The sequence below is a fragment of the Micropterus salmoides genome, unplaced genomic scaffold, assembly GCF_014851395.1.
Source record: "Micropterus salmoides isolate LMB-PRFRI ecotype aquatic unplaced genomic scaffold, ASM1485139v1 Ms_hic_scaffold_7, whole genome shotgun sequence".
Classification (NCBI taxonomy): Eukaryota; Metazoa; Chordata; class Actinopteri; order Centrarchiformes; family Centrarchidae; genus Micropterus; species Micropterus salmoides.
Window position 1 is genome coordinate 10,701,203 of NW_024044459.1, and position 12,713 is coordinate 10,713,915.

The window sequence follows — 12,713 nt, forward strand, 5'->3', positions numbered from 1 at the left end:
TTGGATTTTTTCACCCATCCAGTCCAACAGCTTAAGCATATTCAGCTACATGTCAGGTTGGGCATATCAGTGGTTTCAAAGGCCGGAGTCTGGATATAAAGTGTATCTAATAATCAAAGAAAATACATTTCGAATTTAGAAATGTACTTTAGTAATGTAATGAATTCATTAAAAGTGCCTTTTAAAGGATATGTTCACTGTTAACTTCAAATTGTCTTTTTTGTTAATTACTCCCTTGCTAGGCTTCTCCATTTTATAAATATTTTTAAAGTTTTCCTTACATATGCAGATGCTCATTGTCTGCAGCCATTGTGTTATTTTAATTGCCTGCATTTGTCTACTGAAACCCTTTGAAAATTTTATTATTTGGGACAGACAAAACAGCAAGAGTTTCTTACAATGCAGTAGCCCTGCAGTAAATATCAATTTGGTCAAACTCGTAAAGCTCATAATATTCAGCTACTGCTTTAGATAAGTTTTAAGGACTTGTTTTTTTAACTTGTAGGTAGGAAATTACTACACAGACTATCATTATTCTATCTGTGCGGATCACCATTCAAGGTCTGTACACCTGTTAACAAAGATATGTTGTTTTTGCCAGATGATGCCATAAATATGATGAGACAACCAGGATGAGCTGCATGTAATATCTATTACATTTCTACCAAGTGTGACTGAATAGGATGTATATTAATGATGCCAGTGTGAATTATTAAGGGAAACAGGTATGTAATTGTAAAAGATTTAGGGTATCACCCACAGCCATTGTAGCAGTAGAGCATCTCTGGATGACACTTTGACACATACTGCGCCTTTCTCTGGGACAGTGTCTATTCATTACAAGCAAAGATAAAACCTGCAGAAGTAAAACCATTTCTATCATGTGATCTGTGTCTGTCTGGGAGCGCACCACTCACACTGCCAATGCAAACAGTAAACACTACAAGAGCATGAACATTTGTAATAACGCTAATTGAACCGTAGAACACATCTAGCCCCAGCCTACAAGCCAGACTGAGCTGCTGTTAGGTAGTTAGTTGGCCATACAGGGTCAGGCAGTCGGCCATGTAATCAGAAACAATGCACTGGCCACAGTGGCCATGCACAGGTGACGAAGCTGCACATCAGGCGCAAAGCAGAATCTATGAGGCCGATGTAATCGCAGTAAATATGCCAGTCATTGCCACTATACCAGCAGACTCTGGTTATGACTGGCCAGTCGTAATTTATAACGTTACAGCAACCACAACATAATGTTGACTAATAAATCTAAACGTTAGCCAACAAGCTGTGTAACATTACACCGGTTTGCGTCCTCGTGTGTTTTTCATTGACTGCTATCAGTTACATCCCTGCTTCAAGCACCATAGTGTAAGGACACTGACCGAAATTACACACAACTGCAGTGTTACTCTAATGTGTAACAGAAAAGCAATGCAAGCCATGTTAGCTTCCAACAGTACCGTCAGTTAGCTAACCACCAGCTGATCGCACTAGCATCGCAGCATCTGAAGGACAACTGTCAAGCTAAACGGTGACGTTGGCCCTCAGTAAATAGGCTGCACTTTAAATAAAGAAGCTGGTTTGTGTTTCCGTATTAAGACTGGATACGTAATGTATTTCTGAACGTTACTGTTGACATTTAATGTTGCTGTAGTTGAAAACTAACGCCAACGCGAGCCGAGATGCACATTCCCCTCTGTGCTAGCTAACTCTCATGCTAGGCAGTTAGCAGCGCAGTGCTAACTAGCCACTCCAGAGACCACTGCCCGCCGTCCACTTACCAGTAAGCAGGAAAATCCTTCGGCTACAGCGTTGAAGATAACCCCCAATGTCAGTTACGTGGGGCACTCCTAGTGTATCCATATGTCAGAAACGATGCTTTACTCCAAAAGTGGACACTGCTTCCACTCTTTCCCTCTGGTAGCCATTTTTCCCTCAACATCCAAATAAACCAAGCTCGTCCCAGCGCTGATTTTCCTCCAAACAGCATCCTCCTTTCAGCGCCAACTGAGACCACATGTGAAAGACAAACCTGACATCTGTTGGTTAAATGGAAGAAGACACTTGTGAAATGGATTTAAGGGACACAGATTAATTCAATTATTCTTTCTCATATTATACTAATAGTATAAACCATAATTGCTTGTTAAGATATCACCCACTTTCACCCACATCAAAACACTTTGGGTGTTGTTGTTTTTCTGGTGTTCCCTTTTTCAGACTTTGTTTTAACTCCATAAGCAAAATGTGTATTGCTATAGTTTAAAACAGTTTTTAATAACCTATAAAGTAATTTTTTTTGTTGTACTCTTCATGAATGTTGAGTAACTTCGTTCCTACTCATTCTAGGTGATTGTGTTGACTGAAGAAGATATTTGCGATTACAGTTGGTTATTCTTGGCTGTTGTAAGTGAATAGGTTGCCATCAGCATCACAGATATGTGTCCTCTTGTTTCTGGCTCACATTTTTTTAATTTCGTTGTTCTTTTCTTTTATTATTTATTTTGAGGGGGGTAATTTTAGGGGTAAAGCTAACGAAAGGGAGGTAGTTTCTGCATAAATAAGACATAAAAGGGAAAAGGACTATTTCTCTTTCACATATTTGACTGTGTCTTTCTTTGCATGAATTGTTCTCTCTTATAATGTAAATTTACCAAATAAGATAAGCTTAGTGGACCACATTCCTCAGCAATGGGAAAGGTTTTGGTCTTGCTTAAGGAACAAGTTCATTTATTCATTTGAGGAAATTTTATTGTGGGCTGCTATAGACCTGGAGCTGCGTAGTCTGGGGGCACAGTGCTAAACAAATGTTCTTCTCCTTTCATCCATTATTTAAAGTAAAACAATACTGTGCAGATAGTGTACAAAAAGTGACAAATCAATATAAAAATAGATAGAAGTAAAAGGAGTGAGAGAAAAACAGTTCAATAACAGTGTCCGAGTATCATGTGTGCATTTATGACACATCAGGTAGATTTTATTTAGATTTAGACTTTATTGTCTCAGAGGGAGAATTGTTTTCACAGCCACTTCAACATCAAGACACACAGATATAAAAACAGAAATATACAGATAAAGAAAATACATAGAGTCCCTATAAATACATTCATCTATCGCAGCAATCAACATAGTCAGTGACGCAGGTTGTTTAGTACTGCAGAGGCAGAGGGGACAAAACTCCTGCTGAAGCGAGCTCTCCTCTATTTTAAGGTCCTGTGTCTCTGTCCAGATGGCAGTAGTGTGAAGTAATGAATGAGGGGGTGATCAGGGTTATTTCCTATTGTGAGTGCCAGGCGTGTGATGGCTCTGTTGTTCATGTCTGAGAGGTCGGGTGTGGGAAGGCAGATGAATTTAGATGCATTATGTGGGATGCTGGGAAGTTTTTTTTTGTTAGAGATGGTTAACATGGTGAAGAAGCAGGGACAACGGTACAACAGGATGGGGTGAATTATGCTTTTGTAAAATATGGATGGATAACATCTTTTCTAGGATTGTTTATGGATATAAGTAATGTGTTAACCAAAATTGAATTTATTGTCTATAGTGAGTTACTAAAGTTGTTCTACTGTCTTGTGTGAGAATGGCAGTGTCATCAGAGTATTTGAAGTATGTAGTGGTGGATGAGGGACTCGTATGGTCCATCGTGTAGTTGGTGTAAAGGAAGGGACCTAGGACACAGCCCTGAGGGGCTCCAGTGTTGGTGATGACAGTTGATGATGATACTATGCTTGTTCTAACAGCCTGTGGCACTGAAGGATTGTAGCTAAATTGCCTGGTGATTCCAGATGTTGGAAGAGGGAGAGAAGGAAGCATGCCACAGCATCCTCCATCCCTCATTTAGACCTGCAAACTGGTGGGGGTCCAGCTATGGTCTGATGGCCTGGCAGGATGGTATTCATGATCAGTTTTTGCAGGCATTTCATGATTACTGAAGTGACTATGACGTTTCTGGGGTACTGGTATGATGGTGGATGTTTTCCAGAGGGTGGGGCATTAATGCTGTCCTGCATTGGAATGATTTTTATTTGATTCATAACCATTTAGGACTTGTACTTTAAGGCTTGTTTTGTGTTCATATTTTGTGAACTTGTGTTCCAATCTGTCCTTGTATTTGAGTTTGGCCTTGATAAGCCCAGTCCAGTTAGTTGTCCGCAGTATACAACAGAAACGATTTTATCATTTCAGTTTTTGCGCAAAGGTAGGTGCCCATGAGCTACTTTATATTTGCATTGATAAAGACCTTAAGTGTCCCAAAAACATTCGTATAACATGACAGCAACAGTAAGTACATGGTCTTGCAAGGAACTCATCATGCAGGAATGAAAGTCATGTCGCTTTTTTGTCAATTTCTGTCTATTTGATTGGGTTTATTTTCATTATGTTAGAGAGATTTTATGTATTCTACTGACTAAGGTACCTTTAACACATCGCACAGTGTAATTTCAACCTGAACCTTAAATGCATTTTTCTCATAAGTATTTAGGGTGCAGCAGGGGAAAAGTACAAAGTACATTTAATCAGGCGCCATACTTCAGGACAATTTTGAGGTGCTGGTACATTTTCTACTTTCTACTTCTACTCCACTACAATTCAGAAGAAATATTGTACTTTTTACTCCACTACATGTATTTGACAGCTTAGAATACAAAATATAATCAACAAAGAAATGATGGTGTATTATTATGGATAAGACTTTATTGATCCCTTGGTGGAATTCACAAGCTACCCGGTAGTACATATAGTAAAAAATAACGACCATTTTTAACAGCTGCAACATTTAAGTAATATGAAAAAGTCAATGATTGTAATTGAATAACATAATTTACACTGAAATGGGCCATTCTGCATAATGAATACTTTTATTTTTGGTACGTATATTTTCATGAAGATACTTTTGTACTTTAACTTAAGTAAATTTTTTAATGCAAGACCTTTTCTTGTAACTGAACATTTATATGCTGTGGTATTATTATTTAAGTAACTGAGTACTTCTTCCACCATTAGTGTGTTACTGTCAGTTCCTCACATGCTGGATCAGGCCTGCTGCCTCCGGGCAAATTCCACAATCTCTCGCAGGGAGGCGCTGGGGTTCACTTTCTAATGTCACCTCCAGCATCAATTATTTGACTCAAAAATATTGTAATATCAGGTATGAGGCACTAGGTGACAGCAGTTCTCATTTGACCTTAGAAACACACTGAATCAAAGCCACCATGTGGGCGGTTTGGTTTCCTGTGGGCAATACAAACCGCAAACCACAGCAACCTCAGTCAGTGATAGTGATACTTTGGTGTCATACCTGAGTAGATCTAAGATAATTTGTCTTCAAAAGGTAAACTCTTTCTAGGTATCTCAAAACTGAATGACACATTGTGGTTTAAGTTGATCCCAGCCGCTAGTGGCTCTCGGCCAATTATACCTTTTGTCAACTTCTCTGCACTGAAGCCTATAATTGAAAGCTAAATCTATTGTGCTGTTTTAAGGTTTTGGCCTGAGAAGTTTCCTAACTGGTTGATATTATCATTACTCAGTAAGCACTTTCTGTCCGTGCATGTCAGACCTGAAAATCTACCTTGTAATGGCAGTTGGGGATAGAGTTCATGCATTGTTGCTCAGTCTGGGTTTCTCCCTGGATGGAAAACTCACTGCTGCTGTCAGGGACAAAGAAATGCTGTATAGCCTGCCTTATGTTTTGATTTCTCAGTATGCTTGAAGAAAATAATATCAAAACAGGCTCAGTACATAAATAAAACACATTAACAGTATATACATACTTAATTCTCTTCATCCCGTTCACACATCTATTTCACTTGCCACGTTCATATTTTCAACATATTGAGATTTTTACTGTCACATAGTTTTGAGGATTTGCATGTTAAAATGCATCTAGAAAGTTTAAAACTGGGCTAGACTTGACTGAAAACTCTTTTAATTTACTTATTAATTTTAAATCTAGATGATTTAAACTGAAGATGTTCCAGTGTGTATTCATGGCCTGCAGCATTGAAAAACTACTCCTTTTGAGTAGGCTTTATAAAAAATATCCCATTTGGCCCATTCAGTAGTAGTATCAAAAAAGACGCTGTGGCAGACAGAAATGCATGCCTCTACCCGAGAAACACAGAATGCATTAATTTCCACAGGGATTGTTTCAATTTCTGCAAACTAACAAATCAGTGCTTACTGGCATTATTAAACTGGAACAGGGTCTTCCAAAGTTGCTAACAGAGTAATCTCACAATTCACAAGCGCTTGCTCATTGTTCGTAATTGCATACTTTAAACAGATTGAACCTCTTAAAAAGTGCAACGGAGGAAAACGGCAAAGGTGGAAAAATGTAGACCAGGGCAAGTTTATATGACAAAAAGATAAGGCAGTAAGAAACACATTCTCAAGGCGAGACACAAAACCAAGTGAGGACTCAATGTGCCACAGCTACAACTGACCAATATTAAGCTAGTGGAAATTTCCCTGGAGCTGATAAACACAAAAAGGAACAATGCTATGGTAAACAAGACCAAACACCAATGGCCGCACTTCAAACCACGAAAACAAGCCCGAACATGAAACTTACTGTAAGTGTGCAACATTTATTAACAACAACACAAAACGAAACTCATGAGATGAGATGTTGCTATTCAATTGGTGCCAGTGCCCATAATATAAAATTATAATGTGCATGTGTTTAATTGCAGAGTCCCTGCAATCAGAAAATTTTCTCATCAGCAGACAACACTGGTGTAGGTTTACCAATATGAGGAGCTTAGTTCCTCTTCAGTGACTCACTGAGTGTGAACTCATTTCAGAACATGTCAGTAAAAGTTTCCCAAGAAAAAGAGTGAGACATTAAGAGTTTCATTTCAACACGGCAACATTCACCCTGACAAACTCAGTCCTCTGAAGACCTCTATGTACAAAATAAATAAATGACTTAGAAAAAAAATGTCATATTTGACATACATAACATTGCATTTTAGAATAAAACATATTTGAGATAATTGAGATTTATAGTGTTGCCTTCTTGGTGAGTTAATAATGGTAAAAACAATCTTAAGATATAAAAAACACAATACACGCATAAAAACTGTCAAATAACAATGATATAAGAAAGAAGTGGAATCAAGAAATATAGTTTTAAATAAATTTTGAGCTGTTTCCCCATCTTTTTTGGTACATTGAGCAAACCAGTGATAACTGATTTGACAAGGATTGGCGAGGTTGCTAAACAATTTATATTTTTATACAAATTTGTATGATAACTTTAAAATCAATCCTCCATATTACAGGTAGCCAGTTTAATGACACTAACACTGGTGTAATATGTTCTCTTTTCCTGTTTTTTGTTGAATTGCTTGCTGCTGCATTTTGAAGCTGCAGACTATAAATGTTTTTTAGGTAATCCAGTATAGAGTGCATTACAGATAATACAGATGCACTACAGATCAATATAACTGAGTATCATCCAATGAAACAATGAAAATTCACTCCATGATCACAAATAATTTTTCTGAATAGTAGCATGAACAGACAAAACAGTAACAGACCAGGAACTGAACCCTGTGGACTACCAAAAGAAAAAGTCATGCTTGTCTGAAACATGGTCACTGAGGCTAACAAAGAATCTTCTGCCAGTGAGGTAAGTTTAGAACCAATTTAGAGCTGTTTCTGGGAGACAATCCGATTTTCAAGTTGGTTTAGAAGTATCCCCTGATGAACTGTATCAAATGCAGCGCTAAGATCAAGAACAAGATTGGAAACATTTTTATCATCTTCACTCTCTCTTCATTTATTACTTTTACAGGCGCTGGAAGACTGTGTTGGAGGATTACCCAAAACCATTTAAATTCCTCTCAAATGCCAAAAATAGTGTAAGCGCTTCCCAGCTACAATATGACTGGATTTTATCTGCTTTCATTTTGAGTGCGCCTGGCCTGGCAGACCTACATTGTCCCAGATGTACATCCTGCCTGCTGTTCAGTTTTCACATAGCCATGACTTGTTGTGTCTTCCACAGAAAACGTCTTGAAAAGGCTACATTTCAGCTGGATGGGAGAGATGCACCTTTATACCATTCCAATTTCCAAATCATTTTAATTGTCTAGTTTTAATTGTCCAGGGGCGGCTGTGGCTCAGGAGGTAGAGCGGGTTGCCCGTTAATCGGAAGCTTCAATCCCCGGCTCCTCCAGGCTGCATGTTGAAGTGTCCTTGGGCAAGATATTGAACCCTGAATTGCCACTGGCAGCTGTTCCGCCAGTGTATGAATGTGTGTGAATGTTAGTTTCTGTTTGAGCACTTAGGCTCAGTGTATAAATGTGAGTGAATGCTGAATGCAGATGTAGTGTAAAAGCGCTTTGACTGGTCGAAAAGACCAGAAAGGCGCTATACAAATACGGAGCTGAAGACACTCAATGAGTGTTTCAGATGTTGCTAAAGGAACAATTAAAAACGTATGGAAATATGCTTGCTTTCATGCCAGTGGTTAGATGAGAAGATTGATACCAGGTTTGTTTGGAATCAGGAGACGGTTAGCTTAGCTTAGCTTAGCCTGGAAACAAGGGGGAAACAGGTAGCCTGGGTGTGTCCAAGGAAGCAAAACAAAAACTCCCTCCAAGCACCTCCAAAGCTCATTAATAAACACTTTATCTCTTGTATGTTTAATCTGTACATACTTCAAGTTTATGTTTATCCGGGGCAGAAGAAACAGTTTGGCACATAGCCCACCATGAAACCATCACTTAATACTTTTACACTTCGCTGTTGTACGAAGATATAGTCTAATGTGTTCTTTAGGGTTGCTGGTTGGCAACATTTGGAAAGAACTAGGCTAGCTGTTTTCTGCTGTAACAAAAATATAAAATGATTGTTTTTTCACATGAAAGGAAAAGGAGTAGATACGTTGGAGTACCTCTTACCTCTGAACTCGCAGGGCTAATATCCAAGGACAGTAGTGTTGGATACCTCTAAAAGAGTTTAAAGGTAAATCTCATACGATAGGAAAGCAGAAAAATGTCGGCTACCCAAAAAAGCCTGTGACAATGGTTAGCATATAGACATTTCTTTATTTTGAGGGGTCACAAGCCAACAATGTTAGGAAGTACTGTCCTAGAACATCAGGATAGGTAGAGTGGGGGGAGATCCTGTCTGACCTCCTCCACTGTTGGAAAGAAATGGAGACATGAGATCCTTCTCCCTTTAAAGAGCTGTAATTCCCATCTCTACATTTAAGTAAGATTGCAGATATTATGCAAGTGTACTGTTCATTTAGCTCTCCAGGGAGGTTGGGCTGCCAATGGTAAAACTGTTAGACAACACTAAAATACAACCAATTGTCTGCACATATAAACACAATCATTTTTCACTTGACCATGCTGTCTGATTTCTTGTCAAAGTGTTGGTCTTTCTTGAAAATCATGTGGTTCCCCAGACTTGTTTACACTCCCATTCCTCTCTTTTGCCCATTTTGATATTTATATTGGAGAGAAGAGGTGATTGTCCTCGGGGTGTGAGCAGTAAGTGCACCCATCAGGCCGCAGTAAAAAACATTGTGAATATATTGTATTTAGACATGGAGGTTAGACATTTTTTTGTTGAATACGTTAAAGCTGAATAAATGTAAATGTTGCTCTGTGGCATCATCAAGCTTTTCCTATATTACTCTGACAGATTTGAGCTCTGATTCAGAATCTCATTTACAAGTCAGCGATGTAGGCTATGCATTTTGCCAGAGAAGCAATGGAAGAGTCTTTACTTGTGTCATGGGTAAAGTAAGGTGACGATGTGATATGGATAAATCAGATTTGTGGGAGTAAAGACTAGAAAGAGCCTGATCCGAATTCATTTGGGATTTGGGATAGTGTGGATGTCTGGAAGCACAACAAATCCATACATGTGCGCATTTGAAATCAGGATAACTGGCCATTTTAGTCTTTGCTTAATCCTGCAAAGCTGAACAAAACTATCATTTTAAACTGTGATTTTCAGCCAGTCATCCGTCAGAATCATCTGTGAAACAAACCTTGGCTAAAGCAGAAGCACAACCTGGTTTTTGCGCACTGTTTTACTAGGAAAAGAGCCAAAGAACGAAACAGGTTGCGAGTAAAGCCGAATTTAAGTGAGTGAACGTGCTCCGAATTAAACGTTCACTTAGTTTCGTTCTGAGACATCTAGTTTCACATCGATACACTCCGTCTCCAATGAATCTACATTGCACCGCCTCACCTGATATGTTGACATAACTGATTGTTCAGGGTGCATGAGATTACTGGATGCATAAGAGGCCTCAGGCCCCGAGGCTGTGTCTTGACTAAATTTGTCTGTGTGTCTAGCGGACAGTTTGGATGGTTTAAATAAGTGCATAACTCTGCCATGCAATCCATTGTTAGAAATGATGTTCTATCTCCAGTAAGATCTTCAGATTTGAGATTGAGTTTTGTAATTTAATGTCGGTAAATATATTATTTATGTCCTGATTTAACAACGTGCATGATGTTTCAGAGCATTTTTGTAATTTTTGCTTGTTTGTCGTTTTACTTCAGGATGTGCAAGTTAATCTCTCAGCAGTATTTATAAAAGAAACCTGCAGTGGTTAAGGGGGATTTTTTTTTCTTCACTTAACTACTGCTCAGAATTTCTGAAAAAAATAATTGCAATATGCTGCTTCACTATTAAACAAACCTCCATTGTTTTGTCATAAAACTGACTGGTTAGTAAGTAATTTCTCTGGAATGTCATTTCTCCTTTTCTTTTTACTGCAGCTTCCCCTTGAACAGATTGCAAACACTGAACATTAGTTCTAACCTACACTGGAATGTAAATCTTGAAAACAACATAGTACCCTCCTGCTGCATGTGTGAAAGTGCACAAGAGAAGATCAGCGTTATGGTAAAGGTCACAGGAATGTCAGGATGTGAAGTGATTTTCTCAGCATGACAGAATGACACTTGATTAGTGGTAAAAATGATCCCCACTCTCATGTATATTAAAAGAATAATTCACCACTTTGAGAAATATGCTTAACCAAGTATAACGTAATAATAAAATAAATTCAGACACAAACTACAGAATAGACAACACTATGAACAAAACAATATAGACATATTGACATATATAACTGTATATGTTATTAGTGAGCTTTAGAGGTGCTTCTTGAAGGATTTTTTTATTTGCTATTAAACAGAGCCGGGTTATCTGTTTACCTTTCCCCTGGTTTGCAGTCTTTGCGCTCCTGGTTTGCAGTCTTTGCGCTAAACAGAACTAAGTGGCCGCTGGTGATTGCTTCATCAGACAGAGAGTAGTATCGATCTTCTGTGAGGAGGTACCAACCTTGCGTGGCATGCCATCAATCTAGATGAGCAGGGAATCTAACCAGGAACCTTCTGATAGACATCGCTCGAAAGCTCTCTAGTTAACCCCTTAACGCCTGAATTTTTTTTACATCAAAAAAATAAAAAAATTATTTGTGTTTTCATTTGCTTTCAAGCTGATGTTAAATTAAGTGAAGATTGTTAATTTGTCTTTAGAACATAGAAAAGATATAAATTCAGGTATGTGTAGGTATGATGCAAATTATCAACAACAGGCATAAATGAGAAACCAGGGCTTGCAAAAGGTTCCTAGGTTCCTATCAAATATGCACCAACAGGCATTGGGAATCCATGTGCTATCTTGGCTTGCAGTCTGCAAGGAAGAGGTGATGATGCGAATTTGCGACAATCGGCGTCAAGGGGTTAAAATTATAGTATCTTGTTATTTGAACCTGAACATAAATAGAAATGTAAAAACAAAATGTCTACTTTGGACAGAACTAGGCAGGCCCTTTCCAGTTGAATGCTGTGGACAGAACACTGACATCTGACCATTTAAGATGATATCGTGAACTTCTTGCATTCATTTGGAGTCATGTCTCTAGCCACCTGTAGAAAGTAAATCCAATATGTACTCATCGTTTAGCTCTGTTTTTGGTCTCCTAACAGTCCTCTTAGACGTTTATTACTTAATCAGCTGTCACTTCTTCACATTCTGTTAATCTCAGTTCATTTCTTGGAAGCTTAAAAAGAAATTCTGGTCAAATCTTTCACATTGCACCTTTAAACAGTCCAAAACTAACAAAAAATAGGCTACGTGGAAAAAAAGGGAAAGAGAGTCCAGAAGTGAGAATGAGGCTGCATGTTATTTCTACATCCCCAGGTGCATTTATGCAGAATCAACACTGGTTTCTATGCCTTTTTGGCTTTTATCCTGTACATCCAGTGTTTTCTGTGTGTTGAGGGAAATTAATTGCATATAAATTGCATATAATTCCCAAAATGTTAAACTATTCCTTCAAGAAAAGGATACAAATGTATCTTGGACCACTGCACAGTGGAAACAGACTATTAGTGTAACACTGACAGGAAACCAAACCAAATTTGTAAACTGAGCTTCCTGTGAAATATGCTTATCCTCATTCAGTCCTTATGGAAAGTTGCATCACTCTTGGCATAATCTATGTTTCTGGCGGGAAAGGTTTCTTCCCTGTTTCTCAACAACCGCCACACACATACAGATGGTAATCTAGTACTTGGAGTCATGCACAAACTTGCATAAACAATCCCACCCTTCACACAAACTTAGGCAATGACTGGATGCATTCTTGAAAAGTCCCCAAACCACATTGACATCAAAGTATGAATTGTGAGATTATTGTGCGACAGACACAACGGATAAGATTG

At 38.4% G+C, this 12,713-nt stretch overlaps 1 protein-coding gene across 1 annotated transcript in view; it reads right to left on the reverse strand.

The window, feature by feature from the left end:
- Positions 1-2,216, reverse strand: part of wdfy3 (WD repeat and FYVE domain containing 3) — a 105,968-nt gene extending 103,752 nt beyond the window's left edge. Inside the window, exon 1 of the mRNA XM_038702616.1 lies at positions 1,785-2,216. The gene's annotated coding sequence lies outside the window, so the exon portion shown is untranslated. The remainder of the gene's footprint in view (positions 1-1,784) is intronic.
- Positions 2,217-12,713: the final 10,497 nt, after the last annotated feature.